Source organism: Pelodiscus sinensis, chromosome 17 (assembly GCF_052426305.1).
Source record: "Pelodiscus sinensis isolate ZL-2025 chromosome 17, ASM5242630v1, whole genome shotgun sequence".
Taxonomy (NCBI): Eukaryota; Metazoa; Chordata; order Testudines; family Trionychidae; genus Pelodiscus; species Pelodiscus sinensis.
In genome coordinates this window covers 1,545,367-1,568,807 of record NC_143068.1, presented here as the reverse complement: position 1 = coordinate 1,568,807, position 23,441 = coordinate 1,545,367, and the positions used below count along the sequence as shown (strand labels likewise).

General features: G+C 46.4%; 1 protein-coding gene across 5 annotated transcripts in view; it reads left to right on the top strand.

The window, feature by feature from the left end:
* Positions 1-23,441, top strand: part of CBFA2T2 (CBFA2/RUNX1 partner transcriptional co-repressor 2) — a 100,511-nt gene that overhangs the window by 29,567 nt on the left and 47,503 nt on the right. The window contains exon 1 of one of the 5 annotated variants that reach the window (XM_006134185.5): positions 5,522-5,797. The exons of the other annotated variants lie outside the window; for them this stretch is intronic. The gene's annotated coding sequence lies outside the window, so the exon portion shown is untranslated. Of the gene's footprint in view, positions 1-5,521; positions 5,798-23,441 lie in introns of those variants that run through there. 5 annotated transcript variants of the gene reach the window in all.

The following is a 23,441-nucleotide window of genomic DNA, read 5'->3' as shown; positions in this document are numbered from 1 at the left end:
CTGGAAACAAAAATTTCCAGATTTCTCTGCTTTCCCAGAAACCACAGCTAGCAGCAGGTATCAATAGCCTGCAGTGTTCAAGCTTTGTTTTCATAGTTCTTTCCATGGAACATTCCCATGTGAAGAAAGTAGAACCAGATTAGTGCACAGAGACAGAGAAGCAATTTTCCTAGCTGCTGCAAGTGTAGTCGTTCTTTCCATTGTGGTGTTCATGCACAATATCAACATCTGGGTAGCAGAATCCTTAGGGATGGCTGCTGTCAGAGCAAGCTAGTTTGTTGCCTGTTTTAATGAGGGATCCTGCTTGATGACTGGCAAGTTATATGGTTTATTTTTTCTTGCTGGTGGATCTCACCTTTGTTTTCCCTTCTGTTGGCAAAGGAGCAATTAGTGGAAGCCGAAACTTTCTAGGGAAATCCCATCACAGTAGAAGGAGTTGTGCTTTTTCTCAACTGCTGAGCTTTTGTTGTGAGGAGTCATCAATAACGTGTTTTTGAATGCGTTCCTCTCTGAAGAAAGAGTAAAGGATACAAAAGCCATTCCCTTTTGGTCTAGTCATGAATGGATACTGAGCAGGAGGTTTGGAGACGTTTTTTCAGCAGTTGCATTGGTGGGCTATGGAACCATGGGGAAGGTCACTCTAGGCTTGAGCCAAAGCCCATGGGAGTCAGTGGAAAGACAGCTCTTGGCTTCTGTGGGCTTTGGATGAGGCCCCTAGGCAAAGTGACTCAGTTTCTCCATTTGCAAAATGGGGGTAATGGCACTCGCTGTTGTGAAATGATTGATAGCTGGAGATTAAAGGAACCAAATGAGTGCTGCTTTTATTATGGTGATGCCCCTGTTTGACCAGATCCATCTGTGCAATGTGTCCTCTTTGTATGGCACTGTGTAGAGAGTCTGACTGTTGAGCTGGTGTATTTGGCCCTGGGAGGATCGTCCCAACACCTGAGGGATTTCTTCTGGCATAGAGCAGTCTCTGCCCCCCTCACCCAACTACCAGCATATGCGGTTGACTAGAGGAAAGAGGGTGTGTTTGTGACCAGTGTTTCCCCTAACTTTTGTCTACCCATGTGCAGAATAAATTTAGTTATGTGCACTAAGGCATTTGCAGATGCATCTCACCACTAGAAACCTATATTGCCGGCGGCTGTGAGGGCTCTGCTAGTCATCTGGGTGGCACCTGAATCTCTCTCCTGAGTAGCTGCCCAAGCTGCCCAGCTATTTAACAGGATTCAAAAAACCTAGATAGATTCATAGAGGTTAGGTCCATCAGTGACTGTTAGCCAGGCAGGGCAGGGATGGTGTCCCTAGCGTCTGTTTGTTTGGGGCTGGGAATGGGCAACAAGGGAGGGATCACTGGATGGTTCCCTGTTCTGTTCACTCCCTCTGGGGCACCTGGCATTGGCCTCTGTCGGCCGACAGGACACTGGGCTAGATGGGCCTTTGGTCTGACCCAGTCTGGCACTCCTATGTTCTCTCATCTTACAGGGAACACTGGTTGGGACTCCCTTGTGCTGTCTGTTCCTGACTGTAGCTTTGGCCCCTGGGGGTTGGTTGTAGCTAGAGTTTAAGCAGTCTTCGCCTATTCTATTATATGCTGGAAAACCAGCCGTATGTACAGCTGCATTGGTGGAAAGCAAGAGCAACCTTTATACCTCTTCTCCCCCCCCCCCCCCATGTCCCCTTCCCCTTGCTTCAGCTGTTCCCCCTAACAGTCTGGCTGGTTTCTTTTAATGACATGCCCTGCAAACTCACTTTGAGTTCTGGAAACCAAGGTGGGTTCTTTGGCTTATGTTCCATAACCAATTAAGGGTTGCTGCAGATGGAATCTAGTTGACAAAGGGAAAAATTAGTTTAACTCCTCTTGGCTAGTTGAGTTCTGGATGAAAAGGGAAAAACTTTTGTCACAAAAGAAAGATGAATCTGCACCACACAGCTGGTCTGAGTAAGGTGCCATCTGGATAAGAGGATGGAGAGAGATTTCCAGAGGCTCTGAATTTGGAGAAATACCTTTACGCAGCAACAGTATTAAAACAATACTTAACAGTACTGAACAATCTTTTGTGAAACTGCAGCATTAATATTTGACTAGTTTATCTAATTATGTTGTTTAGTATCTGGACTTAACCAGCTGTCTGCAGCTGCTGCAAATTGGCTTTTCCCTGTTGGTGTTTGGGACTGCAGGCCAATACATAAGGAAAATAATTGTTAAGTTTTGAATAAAGGTCCATTTTTAAACTTTTTAGTCTCTGCATAACTAAGATGCACATTTTATCTTGTTTTGTGAAATATTGAGCCTCAGTATTTTGCACAGGTTTTGGGTGTGTTTACCACTTTTACAAAGCACAACTATTTACAGAACAGATGCATATCTGGATGAGGCTGTTTGCAAATGTACATTCTGGTTCAACTTCTTTGTGGACAGGAAGGCTAAATGTGTCAGCTCTCCAAGTGATGCCCTCCCCAAGCTAGATGAAAGTGTGCACAAGGGCAAAGGGAAGCAATTGTAACGGGACCGTTATGTTGAAATTTCAGCTTCCTTGAGGAGATGGGTTCAAATGAAAACGAATAAACCTAAGTTTGTTGTGGCCACCTTTTGTATTGGTGTACCGGACATGGTGGCTGTCATTTCTTGGGACATAGCTATCTGAGAACAGGCTTAATCTAGTGCCCCCTCTGCTGGCTGGTTGGCTGACTGTAAAGCACACAGAAGTGGCTTTTAGGATGTTTGAATATGTTTTAGTTAGAGCTAGAAAACCAATCCCAAGCAGTTGGAGGTGTGAAACCTTGTGATTGGATGACTTCATAGGCTAGTTAGGAGGAATTCTCCTTTGTGAGCAGACCCCTCGTTGGCATGCTGTGATAGAGGCTGCCTGAAAGGCACCACCTATTGGGATACCTCTGGAGCATTTTCTGGGTCCTTAAATCCTGACTGAGGCTCTGTGGGCTGGAACTCCAAAGCTGAAGACAGAAGATTATTAGCCCAGGGTGCTGTTGTTATCAGCGATGTTAAGAAGTGGTTAATTAGGTAATGGTGTAATTGCTGAGAAATCTCAGCAGTTACATGCTCCGGACTCTGCAGTATAAAGTTTGTACTGCAGAGCCTGCTGTGTAGCTGGCTCCCTGGGAGCAGAGCCGGCAGGTCCCACTCCCGGGGAGTTGGCTGCACTGCCGGGCTCTGCAGTATAAGCTCTGTACCACAGAGCTTGCAGCGCGAGGCAGCAGCTGACTCCCCAGGAGTGGGTGCACTCCAGAAGCCACCTTTTAAGCCAGCTCCTGGCAAGTACCTGCTCCCTCTGCCAACCCTGCTCCCATGGAGCCGGCTGCCACCCTGCAAAGGAAAGCTATAGTGAAGTGACAGGTTTATTCATTTTCATTTGAACCCTGCCTCCCGCTTGTATTAGAGGCAGCAGCCGGCTCCATGGGAGCCTGCGTGTAGCCATTAACAGTAACCAGTAGGCCCAAGTTTATGGGCTAACCATATAAATGGTTATGCTATTACATCCCTAGTTACTACTGAGTTGGTAGGGGCCTGGCATGCTTGAGCAGCTGGAGTTCTTTCCCTCAGGTGTGCCTCTTACTCCCCCCTTGCTGCTTAGGAAGGACTAGCTCCCTCTCCCACACCTTAATCAGCTCCTCCTCTGCCTAGCCCCCCTTCTGTTCCTCCCTTCCACGGGAAATGAGGGGACCTTAACCTCTCTCGGAATGATGAAAAGGGATGAAAAATGGGGGATGAAAAGGCAGGGGAGACATGGAAGTGACCAATCTGTTGGGAGCCTAGGACTGTGAGTTTCTGAGGACCAATAACCAAGCAAAGCCCTGGGAAGTTAATTGGGAGGCCCATTTCCAACCCCAAATGGGCATCTGTAGCCCTGGGTTCTGATTGGCTGAGGCCATTGAATTTCTGTATAACTTCCTGTTCCTGCAAGTATTTATTGCCATGCATAGTAGTACTCTGTTCAGAGCAGTCAGATTGTATGCTTAGCCCTTACTGTGCTAGAATCATGCTGTACAGTTCTCAGGGAAACTGAACGTGTCGCCCTCAATCTGCCACCTCTGTCCTACTCATGGCAAAGATTTTCAGAAACGCAGTATCTTAGTCGAGATTTCCATTGCTTTAAAGTCTGCAGTGGCAATGCTGAGATTTACATTCTCATTAGGTGCTGGGCATTGTTGAGCTGCCTAGCTTTCAGTGATGCCCACAGGGTTTTCCGAGGGCCAGGAAACATGACTGAGCCTGCACAGCTCAAGGAAGTCCCCAGGAGCAGTGTGATGGTGCTGTCACCTCTCTGCTCTTTCAAGGAGCCAAAGCAGCGCTGAGCTCAAGCAGGGGACCGTGGTGTGCGCGGTGTCAGCTGTGAGTGTAAGCCATGCTGCCCTAGTTCCCAGCATCTGCAAAGCCCTGATGCACTGGAGTTGCTGCCAGGTGAGCTCTGTTGTCCAAGGTGTATGCTGTGAGTGGCTACAACCAAGGGGGAGTCCTGACAGAGGTGCTCTCATGTTGCAAAATGATCATGTGTAAGGCTGTGCTTGTTAACCATACAGTGGCCCAGCTGAAGCACTGCAGTGGAGCAGTGTAGACACCTATTACGGTTATGGGAGGGGTTCCCTGTCACTGTACTGACTCCACTCCCTGAGAGGCACTAGCTAGGTAAACAGAAGAAGTCTTCCTTTGAACAAGCGCTAGGTCAGCCTACGGTGTGGATTTTTCACACCCCTGAGCGATGTAGCTAGGTCGATGTAATTGTCTAGTGTGGACCAGCCCCAAATACTTTACAGATTCATGGGAAACACTTTCTTCTGTGAGCTTGCTCGGTGACTGCTAAAAGATTTATCCCACGAATCCTCTCCATGTAGTGTTAACCAACAAGACACGTTTTCCTTTAGCACTTCCCCTCCACTGTGATTCGGATGTTATGTATTTAATAACTCTTCCTCTGAGTTTTCCAGTCCTAATTTGATTTCCCTGCACCATGAGAATAGTATGTTCTTATTGCTTCTAATTGTTAACACATGCCAGTTCTGCAATTTACTTTAAAAAAGGCAGTTTACGTGAAAGATTTACATACACTAGGAAACCTTTGGAAAATTAATTTGTTTTCCAAACAGCATATCCAAATCCAGTTTTTAAAAGAGTTCTACAATTAAGGCTCTCTTCAGCACTACAGGCTGCCTGTGTGAGTGATTTACAACAGACGTTCTGTACAAACAAGAGCTGCACAAGTGTGAAGGCATAATAAAGGATTTTGGAATGGGCAGTCCAATTGAACATCCTTTGAAGCCCCTCTTCACTGGGACCTAGCATGGATCATTGTCCCACAGTGCATTATCAGTGTTCTTGTCAGCCACAAACAAAATATGTGTATTTAACAAGTTAATGTCAAAGTGGTTGCGAGTCACTGGTAGGTGTGTGCTTAGTGACATCAGCTGGCAAGGAGCCCTGGTAACAGAGCAAGCAGGGTGGGGGGGAGAGAGAGAAAGAGACAGCGAGGAGGGAGGGAGGGAGGATGTGTGTATATCTGGGTATTCTGGCGCGGTAAAGAGCTGGTCTGTTTGGCTGGACCTTCCCATCTGGGTTCCATCTGTGTTTCCCTGGAATCGGACAGGCAGCTCTAGTCAGTGAGAAATCGCAGATGTGAGAGAGCTGACACATGTCCAGCTAATGAAAGGAGGAAGGCTGGTCTGAGGCTGTGCTCGAAGATTAAGAGCAGAAAAAGAAGAGCATTTTATTTATATGTCAAAGAAATTAGGAGTATTCTACAATAGCTGGATTGTTGTAGCCTCCTGGGTATTTTGGGTAAGCAAATTTTTAAATTCGGTTATTTAAAATGTTAATGAGGTTTATTTGGGTTTTTTGTTCAGCTGTTTTGCTGTTTGCTAATTTTTAAGAGTAGAAATGTTTTTCTGTTCTGTGGATCAGTTGAACCTTGAGCTAGATAGTGTGAGAAGGTGTATATCTGTGCGTGGGAACCCTCACATATGTAGTGCTTTGCAATATCGCCTTCCCCTCTCTAACCACCTCATTTTGACTGCAGTGGGTCTGCTGGTAAAAACTTCAATAGATGAGCTGACTTGGTGTGCGGATTATGCAGCTGAAAAAATAGTAAACTGTTTCTCTGAGGAAAGCTGTGATGGAGCTTGCTGTCCTTTCTGTCGCTGTGGAAGGGTTTGGCTTTCCTGAGTAGAAGGCTAGTATTCAGCATTTCCTAGGCAAATGGAAAAGTGGGAGGATATTTGTTTGAATGCAATGTGTTTTTCATTGTGGGAAGCCTTGTTCTCAGTTTTGCAAAATATTTTATTCGGAGTAAATATATAGGGCTAAGTGACCTCCATCACCTCCCAAATGTTCTCAATGTGCTTCATATTTTTTCTGCATTGTGCATGAGTGTTACCTTTTTTTCTTTATACTCAAAAGCAGCTATTGATGCTACCAACATTTAAATCTCTTCCTTCAGTGTTGTGATGCAGTAACCTCTCTCTTTGCTGCTACAATGTTCATTGTAACGCTACTGTACATTGGATTCCATTTTATTGGACTGGAATGTGCAGTCTTTCAGATGTATCTTAAACCTGCTTTGTGTTCTTTTTTTTTTTTTTTGCAAAGGTTCAGCAGTTTTAAAATGTTCCTGTGATCCCTCGGGGCATGCTACTGTAAAAATTATACCATTATACCTGGTGACCTATTGGCTCCCTTTTTTTGCAGCATTAAACTCCAGAGCTACTGCATTTATAATCCATTGTGTTCCCCTTATGCTGCTCAGTTGCACCAAATATGCCAGAATCCACACTAAAGTTCGGAAGGCTAAGAGCGGGTGGGAAATTTTGCTTCACAATCATAGATGGAAAATGTGTTGGGTTATCTACTCTAGCTCCCTGCCAATGCAGGATTATTCCCTATTGTACGCTTACTAGTGCTTTGTCCAGGCTAGTTTTAAACCTGCCAAGTGACAGGGCTTCCCCTGAGACACTGTTCCACAGCCTGATAGCTCTCACTGGCAGCAAGTTTATCCTGCTGTTCAAGCTAAATGTCCCTGTCTTAGCCTCATTCCATTCTTCCTCCTTATGCACTCTGACCATCCAAATCCCCCTTTTCTCATAGTTTGCAAACTCTCTCTGCGTGCAGACCGTTTCCATGTGCTTTGTAAGCCAGCATCCTGACTGAGGAAAGGGACTTTACACTTGCTCTTTGTTTCTTGATTTCCAACACCTCTGAGGTAGCTGTGAGAGCGTACTGGGCAGCGTGTGCACGTTAGCATCCCCAAACACGCCAGAATGAGGAAAGAAAGTCACAAACCATACAGACGTGCGGTTTCCTAACAGTGAAGTTTTGTCATGTTTTATTTGCATCAGGATGTGCACTATTTCTGGTGCAGTTGAGTAGCTTCAGCTAGGATGGTACTGAAGAACTGCCGAATTTGCCAGCATTAATGCTATTACTTGTTGATGTTACTGTAATAGGGATGTAATAGTGTCGTCAATTAACTGATCAGCAAAAGCATATCGGTTAATGATAGACTATCTGCATTTCCCTCCCACCCCCTTGTCAGTAAATTTTTTTTTTAGCAGGCTGGCCTGCAGTCCAGCTCAGTCCCAGCTTGCACTGGGTCCGGGACCTACCACTGCTGCAGCTCAGCATTTAAAGCGTATTGGCAGGCAGGCAGCCTGTCTTCTGCTGGGTCCGGGAGCTCAGACTTCCCTCTCCCCGCAGATGGGCTGCTGCCTCTGTATCAGAGGCTGCAGCACAGGGCAACAGACAGCCAGTCCATGATGGGAGCCAGTTTTTAAACTGGCTCCCCTTGCAGACCAGCTCTCACCTGGCAGGGGGCTTCCCGGGAGTGGGGCAGGAGTGCACTGGTTTCTGGACCCGCCCCCAGGGTCTATAGAATAGTCGACTAACTGATAAGAATTCATGAGGTTAATCAACTATTAAATTAACTGATATTTAACATCCCTATCCTGTAATCCATTTAAGACTTGATCCTGCAGTCACTATGCAAGCAAACCCCTAGTTAAGTAATCAGGAGTTTTGCCCATATTAGGTGTTCAAAATTGGGCTCTTGGTCTTTATTTTAAATAACTAGCCTGCCAAATTCACATTCAAGTTCTGCAGAAGACTGAGTCCCGAGAAGAGGCGATTAGAGGAATACTGCAGGATGTTCAGGGAACATTTGGGGGAAAAGTGCTTAGAACAGAGAGGGAACATCTAGCTATATTTTTTGTTTAACGTTGTTAAGAGTAGGGATGTTAAGGACTAGTCAACTTGTTGACTATCCGATAAGCAATCAACTAGTCGATTTCCCTCCTCCCCCGGCTTCCTCTATCAGATAGAGGCGGGAAAGGGGGTGCTTCAGAGTGGCAGTACCGCACAGCTGAGCTGGGGATCAACTTTGCGGCTGCCCCCTTGAAATCCTGAGGTGGTATTTCCATGGAACTCAGGATCAGCTGGGGAGTCCCCAGCTGCGTGTGGCATTTCAAATTGGCAGCGCAGCATGGAGCCCGGGGTCAGCGGGGGACTCTTGTACATTTCAAAGCTAGCACGCCGCGTGTAGCCCGGAGTCAGCAGGACATTCCGCTGGCCCCGGACTGCATGCGTAGTTCCACATTCCTCCATTGAAATGTACAAGTGCCTATCAACTAGTTGAGTACTGTAGTCGATGGAAATTCCATCAACTACTTGACTAGTAAATTAACCGTTACTTAACATCCTTAATTCAGAGTTACATGGGTAATCATTACAGATAGATACATAGGAATGGGAGAATTGTGGATAAACAAGGATCTGGTCAGTGTTCAGCAATTCAAAAGAAGTGGAAGCTTATGACTTTCTAGTAGTCTATTTCGGACCTTATCCTGCCACCCTCAAGAAGAAGCATCACCTCACTATTTCACAATGCAAAGGGTGCATTCTGCTACATTAACACACAGTTAAGTTTGGAAGCAGTGCTGATGTAGCTGTGTTGCTCCCAGGACATTAGAGAGAGAAGGTGGGGGAGGTAGGTGCGTGAGCTGTTTTTGAGCTCCCTGTTGGAGTCCGTGGGAGTAGGTTTGTGTTTTTCTGAGCATCTCTATAATGAAAGACACAAGCAATTGGCAGCGGAAGGAGGTGGGGATTGGAAAAAGATGTGAAATACAGGGGCTTGAAGGGCTGATTTGTGGCTGAGGGTGAAAAGAACAATGCAGGATGTGTAGCAGGATTTATTACTGAGGGAAATACAATAATCAACACTGAACCTATGTATGCATTACCGCAGAACGTTGACCTAAGGTACACAACTCCAGCTAAGTGAATAAAGTAACTGGAGTTGACAAACCTGACGTTGATTTATTGTGGGGTGTATACTGCACTGGGTAGGTGGCGGGGGGGAAGGAACTCTCCAGTTGACTTACCCTTCACATTGTAGGGCATGGTAAGGTGAGTACAGGGGGTCGATCGCACAGTGATCTGCCGATGATTTGGCGGGTCTTCACTACACCCACTAAATTGACTGCTGGTGGTTCAATCTCAGAGCTTTGATCCCCACTGTAGTGTAGATGTAGCCTGAGCATTAGAAGGCTTTAGCCACACAAAGGGAGAAGAAATTGCTCAGAGTAGGCCAGTGAGGCATTGCTAAAAGTAAGACATTTCTCAGAGCACAGAGAAGCTTAAATTGGGATAAATTCCTACTCGAATAATCTTCCTAGGGCAGTGGTCCCCAACCTTTTGAGGTTGTCAGGCGCCAGGGGGCGTGGCTGTTTGCCTGCCAGGGGGCAGGGACACTTGCGCGCCCGGGGGCGGGGCCCCCCCGCCAAGCACCCGTGCGCCATGTGCCCAGGGCCAGGCCAGCCCCGAGCACCTGGCGGGCGCATTGAAATGCCCCCGCGGGCGCCATGGCGCCCGCGGGCACCGTGTTGGGGACCACGGTCCTAGGGGAATGATGGACGCACCATCATGTGATTCATTGAAAATTGGAAAAGATCATCACAGTGCAGTTTTACTATGAGTAGTGACTATGGGAAAGTGTTATCTAGTTACTTCGAATACCTGCTTGGTATTTGAATTGTATCCGCGAGTAGCACGTCATCCAGTACCCACAGAAGTCCGGGAAAAAATCCCGTCTATTTCAGCAGGTTTGGGATTGGATTCTAATGTTACAGTTTCACTTCTTGTGTCTCCAGAGCCAGTCGTCAGGGGATGTCTACAGTGAAACTGAAAACCTGCGGCTGGCCTGTGCCTGCTGACTCAGGCTTGCGGGACTGGGGCTGAGGGGCTGTTTAATTGTGGTGTAGATGCTCGGGCTGCAGCCCAAGGCTCTAAGACCCTGCAAGGTGGGAGTGTCCCAGAACTCGGGCTGCAACTTGAACTTAAATGTCTGTACTGCAATTAAACAGCTCCTAGCTCAAGCCCCGGTCATCTGGCATGGGGCAACTGTGGGTGTCTAATTGCAGCATAAGACATACCTAAAGAGACATCTGGGTTCAATTTCTTCCAGTGCTTTGTCAACAATTGTTTATCAAGTATCAGTTGGTTGCACTTTTGCAAATCCACTTGTAGGCAAGGGGTTGCTCACATGTCCTTGAAGGCATCATTTGGCTTGCAGAAATTTTTAGTCCTGATGCTAATGCACAAGGAAGAAAAAAAACTGTCTGGATTCCAGGTTGAGTTTGCAAGACTGGCAGTTCCAGATGCAACATTTGGTAAACATGGAAACTCCCAATGCCATGTTGAGTTACTCTTAGTAGAAAATGCCATGGTTTATAGCCCTGATTTGATATGGGAGGACTAAGGGGCTTGTTGGCTTCTCCATTTCTAGTTTTTATGATTTGGAGAATCCCTAATTTAATCGTTAATGAGACTCAGGCCCCATTATATTACCAGACATACTCTAGTGCCACAGAATATGAAGAGACTGCAGTAAAATATGTGGAAGCAGATATTCGTTAAAAAACCTCTGGGCAGCAGAGATAATGTGTTTTTAAATATGAACTGGAGAGAGAATCACTTAGTGACACCGACTTTTTTTATACATGCTAGAAGAGATGACTTTTCTGTACCCTTTGGGTTAGCTGGCAAACCTCCTTTTAAACAAACCTAACGGCTGGCTAGTATTTACATACAGTATTGTTTTTCAGAGGTTAGGTATAAAATTATGTTCTAATAAAAACTTGAACAATGGTTATTGGGAAAGCCACCTTGTACCCTTCATAAAGGCTAATTAAACTTTACTTCTGAGATGTGCTTTGATTTACTTCGTTTTTACAAAGTATTGGATACCCCTTCTGAGTGAATCAGAAAATACCTGTATTTCTGCTTACATGTGGTATCTGTGACCTTAAAGTACAGGGTTATGAAGGTTTTTGTAGTTAAAGTACGAAACTAGGAATCAGACTCGGGTTCCATTCCTGGATCTGCTAGAGACTGTGTGTGTCCAGGACGTGTAATTTCTTTGTGCCTCAATTGCATAGACTCTGAGGCTAGACGGAAGTACTATGAAATTCTAGCCTGACCAATATCCATGGGCAATAGACTTTCCCCATAAACTGGATTTCCACCATGTGTAAAACTGGTATCATCCGCACAGTATGAAGAGGCTTAACCCCTTACATTTTTATAGCACTTTACAAAACAAGTAATTAACATTAACAGCTTTGGGCAGTGGCACTTCAAACCTACCCTGAGTTCTTAAAACAATGTTTTATGAGTTTCATTGTCTCAGTTCCCTGCTCAGATGCACCATTTCCTCCTTTCCTGTTCGTGGCAGTGTCCCTGTTGAAGTTCATGATCAGGTTGGTGGGGACAACTTTTGAGCAGAAGAACATTATTAGTGGCTCGAACTCTTAAGTGTCTGCTGATAGTCTTCAGCGCCACACGCGCTGCACGACCAGAAGCCACAAATCTACCAGTTGGCCCACAAATGGGATGATTTTCTTCCAGTCTGACTATGGAACTTAAATAGTCATCTGTGTATTGACAGCTGCCTGTTATTTAACTCAATCTAAATGGGGAGCGAAGGGGAGTGTGCAGAGGGAGAATGCTGCTGCTTTGAAAGAACTCAAACCTGTTGCTGTGCTGCAAGCTGTGAATGTTTAAAGCCCTCGTATTACTTACCATGCTGGAGGAGCAGGGAGGGAGGGTGGGTTATTGTGAGGGTAACAGATGTGCCCTATGCTGTTGACGCGTGCCGGCTCTGTTCCTCTGCTCTTAACACCAGGTGCAGTTATTGTTCTGGCTGGTCTCTATTCATCCAGCCTCGTCTGTTACTCTGCTCTTTCTAGCTCATTGTTTCTGAAGAAAATTAGCATTAAAAACCCATCCGAAACCCCCATGTCCCTCAACTGCAGGTGACTGTTATTGGCCCCAGCTGCCACCCTTGCGCTTGATTACTTCCATATGGGGTTGTGGTAAGAAGTAATATCCACTTACTCATTTCCCTCCCCCCACATGCACTTTATTACTCACAAAGAACAATATACTGAAATCTACTAGACCCCCACCCCATTCCCATAGGCTCCACATCCTATTCAGTGTTAGGAGGGTGATGAACATTTTACAAGCAAAGCTAATTACACACACACACACACTCTCTCTCTCTCTCTCTCTCTCTCTCTCTCTCTCTCTCTCTCATACTTCCTTCCCCTGTAAAAGTGAAATAATCAAGGGCCAATGGGCAGTCAGCTAAATCTTTGAAATATCCAGAGATGAGGCGTCTTGCTAACAGGAAAATTCTGCTAGTCTTTGGATGATATGTAATGGAAACTATTTAGCCATCATTTATATCCTGTGGTGCCACACCTTATAAACTTGGTGAGCAAATTGTAATTCAGGGAGAAGCCATGAGAAAATAGATGCAACTATTTTTACCAGTTGATTAATTACATAAGTTTAGACAGACAAAGGGTGGGGAAGCAGAGACACTTTTTAAAAAACATGGATCGTATAATTCTTCGGAACAGAGCATTCTTTCTTTTTTAATAGAACACCTCTCCAGAATGGCGTGTTTTGAGTTTGTTTTAAATCTAAACCATTTCATGTGTGTGTTTACTATACAAATAGCACATTGGAGCTCCCTGTTTCTCCTTGTGACTGCAGGTTGACACTGCTTAGATGAGGATGGAAGGGGGGGGAATGTCAGCTCTGTATCTCAGCTTAGGATCTGAAATTAAGCTGCCTTCTTTCTGGCTTGTGCATCATCAATACCAGCAAAAAATGTTGCTCTATTCCACCCGGAGAGCCCATTTATTATGCTGCTTGACCCAGACAGGAATCAAACTCTCACTTCTCTTATAGCTGTGTGGACCTTGCAGAATTAATATGAATCAAACTAAAAACTTTTGTCACCTAAGTCACCCAGTAGAAGTTTAAGGGAGCGGATGTGTGGAGTAAAAGGCCACTTTTTGGTTTACGTGGTCACTTTTTAGAGTAGAACTGAACCTTGAAAGGCATTAAGGAAACTAGAGCAGCCTCAGTACAGGTAACCAAGGCTGGTGTATAGTTCCATGTGGAACAAAACAACGTTTACATTATGAACAAGGATTCAGAAACTTTCATGGGAAACTGGAGGAAAGGCTAATGCAAGACTTCCAATATACTTGTTGTAGCTTTCCAGGTGGAAATAAATCCACTTGAACTGTGGCATTGTAATGCACTGGGTTCTGAAGAGGTTACTTCTGGGTGACCAGCTAATTTCAGTTGCTGTGTTCTCCAGAGCACTTAGTGGTAGAGTTTTCACACACATGCCCCTGCGCCCTGGGTGGCAAGCTGCTGTTGGGAAGATTGACAACAGTCACTGAATGGCTCCAACACAGATGCACTTCCCATGTGATGCTGACTGAAGGAGGAAGCCTATTAGGCTCATGTAAACCCCAGCAATTATACATTGAGCCCTGTTTTCAGAAGAGCTTGTCTCAATCACACGTAGAAATCCTGCATTTTAGGTGGCCACTTATGAAAACTGGACAATGTATGCGGAGAGCAGACATTCTGCCTCACTCTTAAGGTTCCAGAGTGAGCTAGTGGGTAATAGCTGACTGGGAACTGGGGCTCCTGCCTTCTCTTCCTGGCTCTGCCACTGACTTGCTATGACCTTGGGAAAGCTAACCCGTCCAGTGCTGGCTTTACCTCACTAGAGTGTTGGGATTCCTGGTTGTATTCCCACCGGTGACCAGCTGCATAAACAGCTGGCTAGCCTTCTCCGGAGAACTTGGACGGAGGGCAGACCTTTGAGGTGCAGGGGCTAGAGTGTGCCCCTTCTGGGGAATTACCCAGCATTCTCTGCTTCCAAAGAAGCCCGAGCAGTAGATTCTTTCTTTTTTAACCAGTTTTCCTCTTTTTTTAAAGATAAATTACATTTTTATCCCCAGCTGTGCTCCCTACCAAATTCTGACATCGGAACCAAATTCAGTGGGAACTGAGCTTTCTGGGGCACTGTGGCTATTTTTTCCCTACTCTGCCTTCCAGTCTGAGTGGGCAAAATGGTGAAGCAAGGGAAGAGGGATGGGATTGAGAAACAGCTCTGGCATGCAGGGGCTGGAGCAAGTAGATCTCGATGGTGTTTTCAGAATAACAGGTCCCCCCACAGTTGGTGTTCAGGCCAGACAAAGTTCTAGCTGTAGGAGTAGCCATCCCGTTCAGAGACTTTTCTGTTCCCCGGCTGTTCTCAAGAGACTTAATAGTAACTGCAGGCTGCAGAGATGCTGCTAGTTCAGGAACCTATCCAGCCTACACCTTCTTTCCCAGCAGCAGCTCCCATGGGGGAGGGTTCACTGCCGTGGTCCCTGCTCTCTAGTGGGCTCTGCAGAGGGGCAGCCTTGTGAAATCCACTGTTCTTTTTGAGTTTCAAGTCAGCCAGGGGTAACTGGGCTGCTTCCACCCTTCTACCTTCCTTTACATTCTCTCGCTGTTACAGTCTGCTACACATTCCCCAAGTAATGAAGAAGCTCCTTCTTTCTCTTGGCTGCAGTGTGTGTATCGCTAGCACTCTTCTGCCTTCCCCTGCAGCAGATACTTGTGGATCTCTGTCATACTGCTTACATAGTCACATGTGGGAGGGAACCAGACTGTGCCTACTGGAAACCAGAGAAGGCTAACAGCCTCCAAAGATTGACCTGATTGCCTTCCAGCTCCTAAAATGCTTCTCTCAAGTGAAAGGCCTCTGTTGGAATCAGTGAAGCACCGGTAAAGAGAAACAGGAAGTCAGGCAGGGCTCCCATGAACACAAGTTGAAAAATCCAAATGCTGTTCTAAGGAAGGTCCCGGGGCTTCATACTCCTCCATCTTCTCTCCTCAAGAGTTAGGAAAGCTGTCCAGATCTCCTCAGGAGGAGGGAGATCTGAAGAGACTATTCTCCTCACCCCATGTTGTTTGAGGTGAGGCTCAGCAAGTTCCTGCCTGTGCATGGGAAGCAGCCTCCATTGGCACAGGATCCAGAATAGGACAGTCGGGCTGGCCAAGTCACCAGAGGTGCCCTTTTCCAAATCCAAGGAGATTTGCATTTGCCTCGGTCACTTGCTGGATGATCTTTCCAAAGCAGAAGGACAATATCCAGGTAAGGAAAAAGGGTTGGATAGAGTAAGGGTCAGTTTGATTAAAAATGAGAATTTGTTACTGCTACAGTATCTGCCCTCAGGATTAGATCTGATCAGCACCACGGTGACCCTGTGGAAGGGGTGCCCAAGGCATCAGCAGATAAGAGAATAGAATCATCTGATGAGATTGAGGCCCTACTCTGTGTCATTCCATAGGGTACTTGTCTGGTTCTCCATGGCCATTCTAGCATCATCAGAATCGCAGGGAAGGGCAGTTCCCTAAAGGATAAGAAATGGACCTTGAGCCTCCAGAAGACATCGGACAGCTTTATTCATCACCGAGTCTTCCTTGCATTCATCTGAGATCACTCAAAAGGTGTGCAGTGCGGACGTCTCTGGCTCTGGAAGGTGGGGTTCAGGCCAAGCATTTCAGTGCTGTACATAATTGGTTTTGCACTTATGAAGGGGTCATTTCCTTGGAGTTGGAGTAATAGACGCTCTGCATGGGAGAACGGGATACGTGTAGATAAATTGGAGGTTAGAAAATGTGTATGTCACGTTTGAGGCTGGTAAAATGGCCTTTCAGAATAGCCCCAGGAACGTTCTTCAGATTTACAAAGTCACATCCCAAATTTAAGGTTTTTTTTCTTCCCCAATTAAGTGATTAGACCATATGGTGTTTACTGAAAAGTGCCTGTGATATGGAAGGCGCCTACCTACTGTATCCCTCTTTCAAAAGAAGCTGCTTTACCTGATGTCTCTGTCCTGAAACCACAGGTTCTTTTCAGCAGCAGACGAGCTGGGGATTATTCCAGTGACCTTCTCTAGGTTGTTGGTTTAACCTTCTGATTCTGCTGCTGTGAGGCTGCTTAGTCTTACATGCGTTTAGCAATCTCCCCGGTCTTTCACCAATCTAACAAATGGGCCATTTTCTCAGCGGGACTCTGCCGAGGTCGTTGCCTTTCACTCTCCTATAAAAAAAAATACTGGTTTAAGGTCCTTGGGATGAGATGGTTGGAGCAGCATGTTTTCCAAAAATTACTAATTACTGTCATTAGTCAAATAGATTGCTGCTTCAGGGGCAAGTGTGTGGATCAGGATATACTAACACCCTGATTTTAAAAACATGAATTGTAAAAACCTGTTATCGAAGACTGCACATGGAAAGAATTCTCACATGACTTCTGAAGAGGGATTAATTAGTAACACGGGGAAGGAGGGAGGAAATCAGGCAGCTGTTCTGCTATTTGAACTTTGCATTTAAGGGAATGGAAAAGTGGCAAAGTAATCCCCAAATCAGCAGGGGGCACAAAGGATTGCGAGAGTCCATTGTCCTTGGCTAGTCCCATTAATGTAAGATTTGGGCTTGAATGTTACCTGATGTGAGTTCTCGCCTGTCTTGCGGGTAAATAAATTAACTAGCAGACTTACCTGGCATTTCCTATGTCCAGACGGGACCACGCAGGCTTCCAGTTGGCACAGCCCAGAGTCGGAGGAAAAGGGACAGTCCAGTGCTTGTTGGGATTGCCTGGAGGTTGGGATGGCAGGGGCAGAGAGGAAGGGGGGGGAGGGAGGGCTGCACAGGCCTCCCCCGCCAGTGCTCCAAGGGCCTGGCCTGGGGGAGGAAAGGTTGCACAGCCTGGCCCCCATTGGTCATACTGGGTGGCTCAGCAGTGCAAGGGAGATGGGGGGCACGCCAATGGGTCCTGTGAGGGGTGGCTAGAACTGGTCTGGCTGGCCTTGGTGGTGTGGCAGTGGGGCCAGGAGTTGGGGTTTGAGGCAGGAAAGCTACATACTAGAAGCAGGCAAGATGGCAGAGCCCCATCCCCAACTGGCCACTAGTTAAAGGTATAGATGCCCCCAGTGGTGAGGATAGCTTTCCCCTGCGCTCACTGCCCCCAGTGGTGACTGAGGATTGCATCCCTCCTCTCACCCCTCCCTTTCCATGGCATGGAAAACAATCAAATTCCAGGCACAGCCTACTTTTCTGGCACAACCAAGCCTTTACCTTGCTCTGTTAGGGTAAGAGGAAGCTGCCTACCAAATTTGGTGGTCCTAGTTCTTCTGGTTTAGGAAGAGTTCTGAATAAACAGACTCACAGGCAGATGCACCAATCTCTAAAATATAGATTCTGTGACACCTTGCTGAAGTCTAATTAATTTCAAGTCACTGCATGTGGCCTACTTATGAGACATTACGCCAGCAGTCGGCAACCTTTTCAAACCAAAGAGCCAAACTCATCAAAATTCAGAACAAGTGGTCCACAAAGAGCTGTATCAGAATGCCCATTTGCATGACTGAAAATATACAACTTAATATTGCTGATAATTGGCATGATGATTAATAATAGCATAAAGGAAACATTGTACTCGCAGACTTTAGTAATGGGACTTCTGCTGCTGCATCTTTTTGCACATTTCTTTGAAGTTTACATCATAACTGGTCAAATACAGCTTCATCATGCATTCACGCTACATGAATAAGTATAGATGGCCCATTCATCTCGAGAGACGGTAGTAAGCAGCAGCAGTGACAGTCTGAGTTGTGCCTGGATCTGCAACTTCTTTCATGGCTTATGCATCCAATATTGGATTTGCACAGTCGATTACAATAGCTACATGCCAGTCTACTTCCATTTTCATGAGTCTGAGACTTTTTCCTTCTGAGATGGAGTTCTTTTGAATGACTTGCACAGGTCCTATTGAAAAATTACATGCCCTGTTGTAATAATTGTCGCTGAGTGTTGCGATCTGATGACGTAGATTCCCAAGAGCTTGGATTGACGTTAAATTTTTTCATAGTGTTTTTACAGATATCCTTGAATCTTAACTTTGGCCTTCCTCTTGCCCTTACTCCATTTGCTAGTTCACCAAAGAGGATTTCTTTGAGAAGGTGTTTATCACTCATTCTCCTCACATGGCCAAGCCACCGGAATCTTCTGTTAAGGATCGCTGTGAGACTGGGTATGCCAGCTCTTGATAGAACATCTACATTTGAAACTTTGTCTTGCCACTTAATAGTCATGATTCTGTGAAGGCAGCAAAGGTGGAAACTGCTCAATTTTTTCTCTTGGCACGAGTAGGTAGTCCAGTTCTTAGATCCATAAAGCAAGACATGAATAAGTACACATTTTTTAAATTGTGATTTAATTTTTCATTTTAATTTAAAAAGTTGCATGCATTTTGGGAATGGCAAAAGAGCCATATTTGGTTCCATACTGAGCTGTATTTGGCTTGCAAGCCATAGGTTGCAGACTCCTGGATTACACTAATATAATTCTTTCTCCTCTGCTGCCCCCTTTTCCACTCACACAGTTTGTTCTCCAGCATCAAAGCTCCTAGGTTCAAAATCCATGCTCAGGTTACCAAAAACTGCCATGTGCTTAATATTAGTGGTCAGGGTACTTGAAATATGGTTTTCTGAAGAGCATTGCTGAAAATAGCACCAGGAGGTGCTGTGCTATCTCAGTGGTTTTTAGATCAAGTGTTCTCATTTGTCACAATTTGCAAATGTAGTCTGGGTTTTGAGAGGTGAGCTGGATTATCTCCACTTCGCACACAATCGTCAGTCATGAAACTACTGCAGTCAGTGGTCTTCCAGTTTATACCCTGAGTAACGTTTGTGCAGTCTCTATCCCTTCAGTAAGATTGCGTGGTTGTAGCTCGTTGGACTATATTAAATAAATTTGCTGATGGACACAAGAAGAAACAGAATCGGTGGCTTTTTCAGAGTGAGCTGGGATGGACCTTTGGGTAAAAGGAGTAAAATCAAATGGTTAGAATCCATTCACGTTCGTTTTGAAAAGTAATGCCTTAAGGCTTAAGCCAATATCCAGTGTGTTGTGAGAGACTGATCTTGAAGGCCTTACATAGGTGGGTGGCTGTTATAGCAGAGCTGGGTCAAGTGAAGAAATGCCTGTTAGCATGGTTTATAATTCTGTACACACGTCCACATGCAGCCCCCACTGAATATCCAGGGGATTCTCCATCTCTAGCCAAAGGGCCCTGCAGTGGCCACCTCAGCTGTCCTGTAGGCAGGTCCCAGAGGGTTACTGGGGGGCCTGGCGTAGGGCTGCAGCCGGGGCCCCCTTCACTCTGCGGCGGCAGCCTACTCTGTTCCATTGCACCGTTGTCGCTCAGCAGGCTGCACTCCACTTCACAGCGCCCCAATCCCCGGGCACCCCACTTACCGCTGCTGCAGCGAAGCTGAGCACAGAGGGCTGGGAGAGGGCAGCAGGCTGCTGGGGTACTCAGGGGGGCCACCTCTGCTGCCCTGTGCCAGGCTTCCCCATATTCCCTGGCTACTGGGGAGGGGACAAGAGGGTGGAACGGGCAGGGCAAGGGGCAGGGCCGATGATAGGGGGGTTTCCCTGGGCCCTGCACTTGGGGAGGGGTTGTCCCATGCCTCTCACTGCCCTCTGTACAACTAGCAGCATAATTCACGTGCATATTGATCGTGTTTTCTTTGTCGATTTCGATATCTCGTGCAAATTTAATTTGCCTAATGGCTTGGTGGGAGTAATTGAAAGGCACTCTGCGCTCGGTTGTGGAAAGTCTCCCTCACACAGATAGGACTCTGCCTCTGCTGAGAGGAAATCTGTAGGCACCGCTTTGTAGACTGTGCTGTGGCTGGAGAAGGAAAATGCCATTGGAAACACACTTGGCTTTTACATTTGTTGCAGGCTTTGAAGGCCCCATTTCTGATGCCAGATTTCTCTAAAGCTGGAATCTTCCTTTGCTGGCTCTTGGGGCTGGTCAGGGCTGGTGTGTTTTAGTGCCTAACACCAATCCAGAGACTCGTGAGATGGAATAGCATCTGTTTGTTATACTGCATTGTAGGGGTAGTCGATTAACCTCATGAATTCTTACCGGTTAGTCGACTGTTCTGTAGTCCTGAGGGGTGGGGCCAGAAGCCAGTGCGCTTCGGCACCAATCCTGAGGCGCCCCCTGCCACTCCATGCTGCTGCCTCTGCTACAGAGGCAGTAGCACAGCGTGCCAGGCAAGAGCTGGTCCACAAGGGGAGCCAGTTGAAAAAACCAGCTCCCCTCATGGACTGGCTGCCTGTCACCCCGTGCTGCTGCCTTTGATGCAGCAGCAGCACAGGGTGGCAGCAGCCCCTGTCTAGGGGAGGGGCTGAGCTCCCGCACCTGGCATGAGCCAGAACTGAACCCGGCTGCCTGCTCGCCTGGCTCCTAATACACTTTAAATGCACAGCCACAGCTGGGGTAGGTCCCAGACCTGGCAGGCCAGCCTACTAAAAAATGTACTGGCAGATGGGAAGGGGGAGGAGGGGGGAGATGTATGTAGTCTATAGCATTAATCTATAAGCTTTTGCATATCGGTTAATTGGCTACACTATTACATCCCTACTGCATTGTAGACTAGACATGGCTAGTTTTTTAAAAACAAATGAAGTGACCAATGCTGCTCATCATGTTAGCAAACAACATTCATAAAGCTACAGTAGCAGCTGAACATGTGTTAAGATACACTAGATCAGGGTGGCCAACCCATTGAACAAAAAGAGCCAAAACAGTGGCAGAAAAAATGCAAAGAGCCATACCACAATTATTGGGAGGAGAGGGGGGGCTGCCCCTTCAGAAACAAACTTAGGCTTTTTGGTCATATCAGGCTCCCATCAATGGCCATCATCTTGGGCGCCATTTGAATCGCCACCCTGGTGAACACGGGTGCTGGGGGCAGGGGCCGTTGTAGAGGGAGGGGATGACGCAGGAGAAGCTTCGCAAGCTGCACTTTTGGGGAAAAGAGCTGCGGGTTGGCCACCCCTGCACTAGACCAGGCTCATTTTGCGTCACTCACTCAGCTCTAAATGAATTTAAAGTGTCCAATGGCTGCCGCGGGTAACTCCTCCCATCTACCAATGTTAGGTATGAGGCCCAGCGTGTACCAGGCACTTTCTCCAAGGAGAACGAACATGAATGATAACTCGAGTAGTTTGTCTTGGTAGATGAGTAGCAAGTGTTGGGGTTAAAGAAAGTAGCACAAATGGAATGTGACTAATGGCTACAACATCAAAGCCACAGCTGAGCATCGTGATGTGGGGCAACATCCAACCTGCCTCTTAGATGGTGCTGAATTCTGATGTCTTGACATTAAAGGAAATTGTAGATATTGTACATGAGAAAGACCTGTCATTCCATCACTAGAACTAGATCTGTCGGGGCATGACTGACAACGTGCCCACATGTTCTGTCTGTGGGCAGGGAAGACTGAGACCCCTTGCCCACTGCATTGAAATAAGGTGATGGAACTGATGCGTAAAACATGGCATAGGAATCTCTGGTATCTGGCATTAGTATCTTCCAGGCAGGAAAAAATGTTTTACGATCAACAGTCTCAGCAGGTATTTTTCCCGAGACAGCATATGGGAATGAAGTCCCCAGGGCCCAGCTCAGCATTGCCCAGGTTTGGGAATTACCGGAAGCGGACCTCTGTACAACAGCTACAAACACAAAAAAGCTTCCTGTTGTGTTCAAAGGGCGGGTTAGGTCCTAGGACCCCTTCTTGCTCCCTTGGACAGGGCAGCTGTTTTGTGCTTTTGCCCCAGCACCTTTGATCTTCAGAATGATGAACAAAACCAGATGGGACAGGACCAGAATCATTCTGCTGTGAGGTTTCCTTATGGCTTGCACTTCACTCTCTGTCCACCAATAAATCTTCCAGTCACTTCTCGATGTCTTTCTCGGGCTGATGCTCGATTGTTGCATCCTCGATGGTTCCCAGGGCGTCAGTCCTGTTCTGCAGAGCTTGGCACCTGTTATTAAATAGTAGGAAAAGATTCTACCAGAAATAATTACTTTTAGAAGTGGAGATTTAGTCGCTGATGTGAATTCTAGGGCACTGTCCCACAATCTGCCCCAGTTCAGCTCATTCTGGAATACCTGTTGCAGCTAAAGAAAATATGTCTGTCGTAATTCTCTCAAAGTTCCCCTGGCAGCCATAAGAGTATTTCATAGCACTGTTGGCGGTTCTCTGCTGCAACTGCTAGACTCCTGAAAAGCCTGTGGCATTTCTCTCCACCAGTGCAAGTGCACGCTCCTGTTAATCTGGTTCTTAAAAGTTTTTTGAACACTCCCTTTGAACTGATGGTGAGTGCTTCTTATCAGATTTATATTTGAACAATAGCCTGCCTTGAGTTTGCGGGGTCAGAGAGATTAGCACTTTAATAGTGGACCCTTCTTTCAGTTTTCGACAAGAATAAGATTTCCTTAGGTCTGCCTGCCCAGTTCCATTCTGAAGTGTCTTCTAAGTTTTATCTGAATTGGATCATTTACCAACTAGTTTTCTTTCATAAACCACCAGTTCATCATGCAGCCTGCACTCCATACTGTAGATGTCAGAAAGGCATTATATTTTTGTCTACGTAGGATTAAACCATTTTATAAATCCTCTAGCTGCTTTGTTCATTTGCAAACAGATCAAAAGACTCTGCTCTGTCTACCCAGAGGTTATCAAATTGGATTTCTGGATGTCTTACAACTTGTTACAGTGCGGTCAACAGTCCCTGTTGCTGGCATGTCAACTCGCCTTGTGAGGTCACTGTGTACATCTGTGGCTCCACTTAAAAATGCCCCAGTTGCTGAGATTTGCAGAGCTCTGCTGCATGCTTTCTTCAGAAACGGTGCTTTAGACAAGGGTGCCTCCAAAGCTGATGCTGCAGTTGGCAGTGCAGTTCTTTCCTCTGTAACTGACTCAACTCTGAAGCTCCCTCCTCCTGATAGGGAGTCACATGGAGTGGAACACCCATCAGGCACTACTGAAGAAGAAAAAGGTTACTCACCCTGGGCAGTAATTGTAGTTCTTCAAGATGTGTGCACTCCATTGCCCACCCTCCTGAAAAGGTGGCTGACCCCTGCCCTAGCTGGTCTTGTATGTATTCATCTTCTGTGTTCAGGTTTCAATGCTCCCTGCCCCTCTGT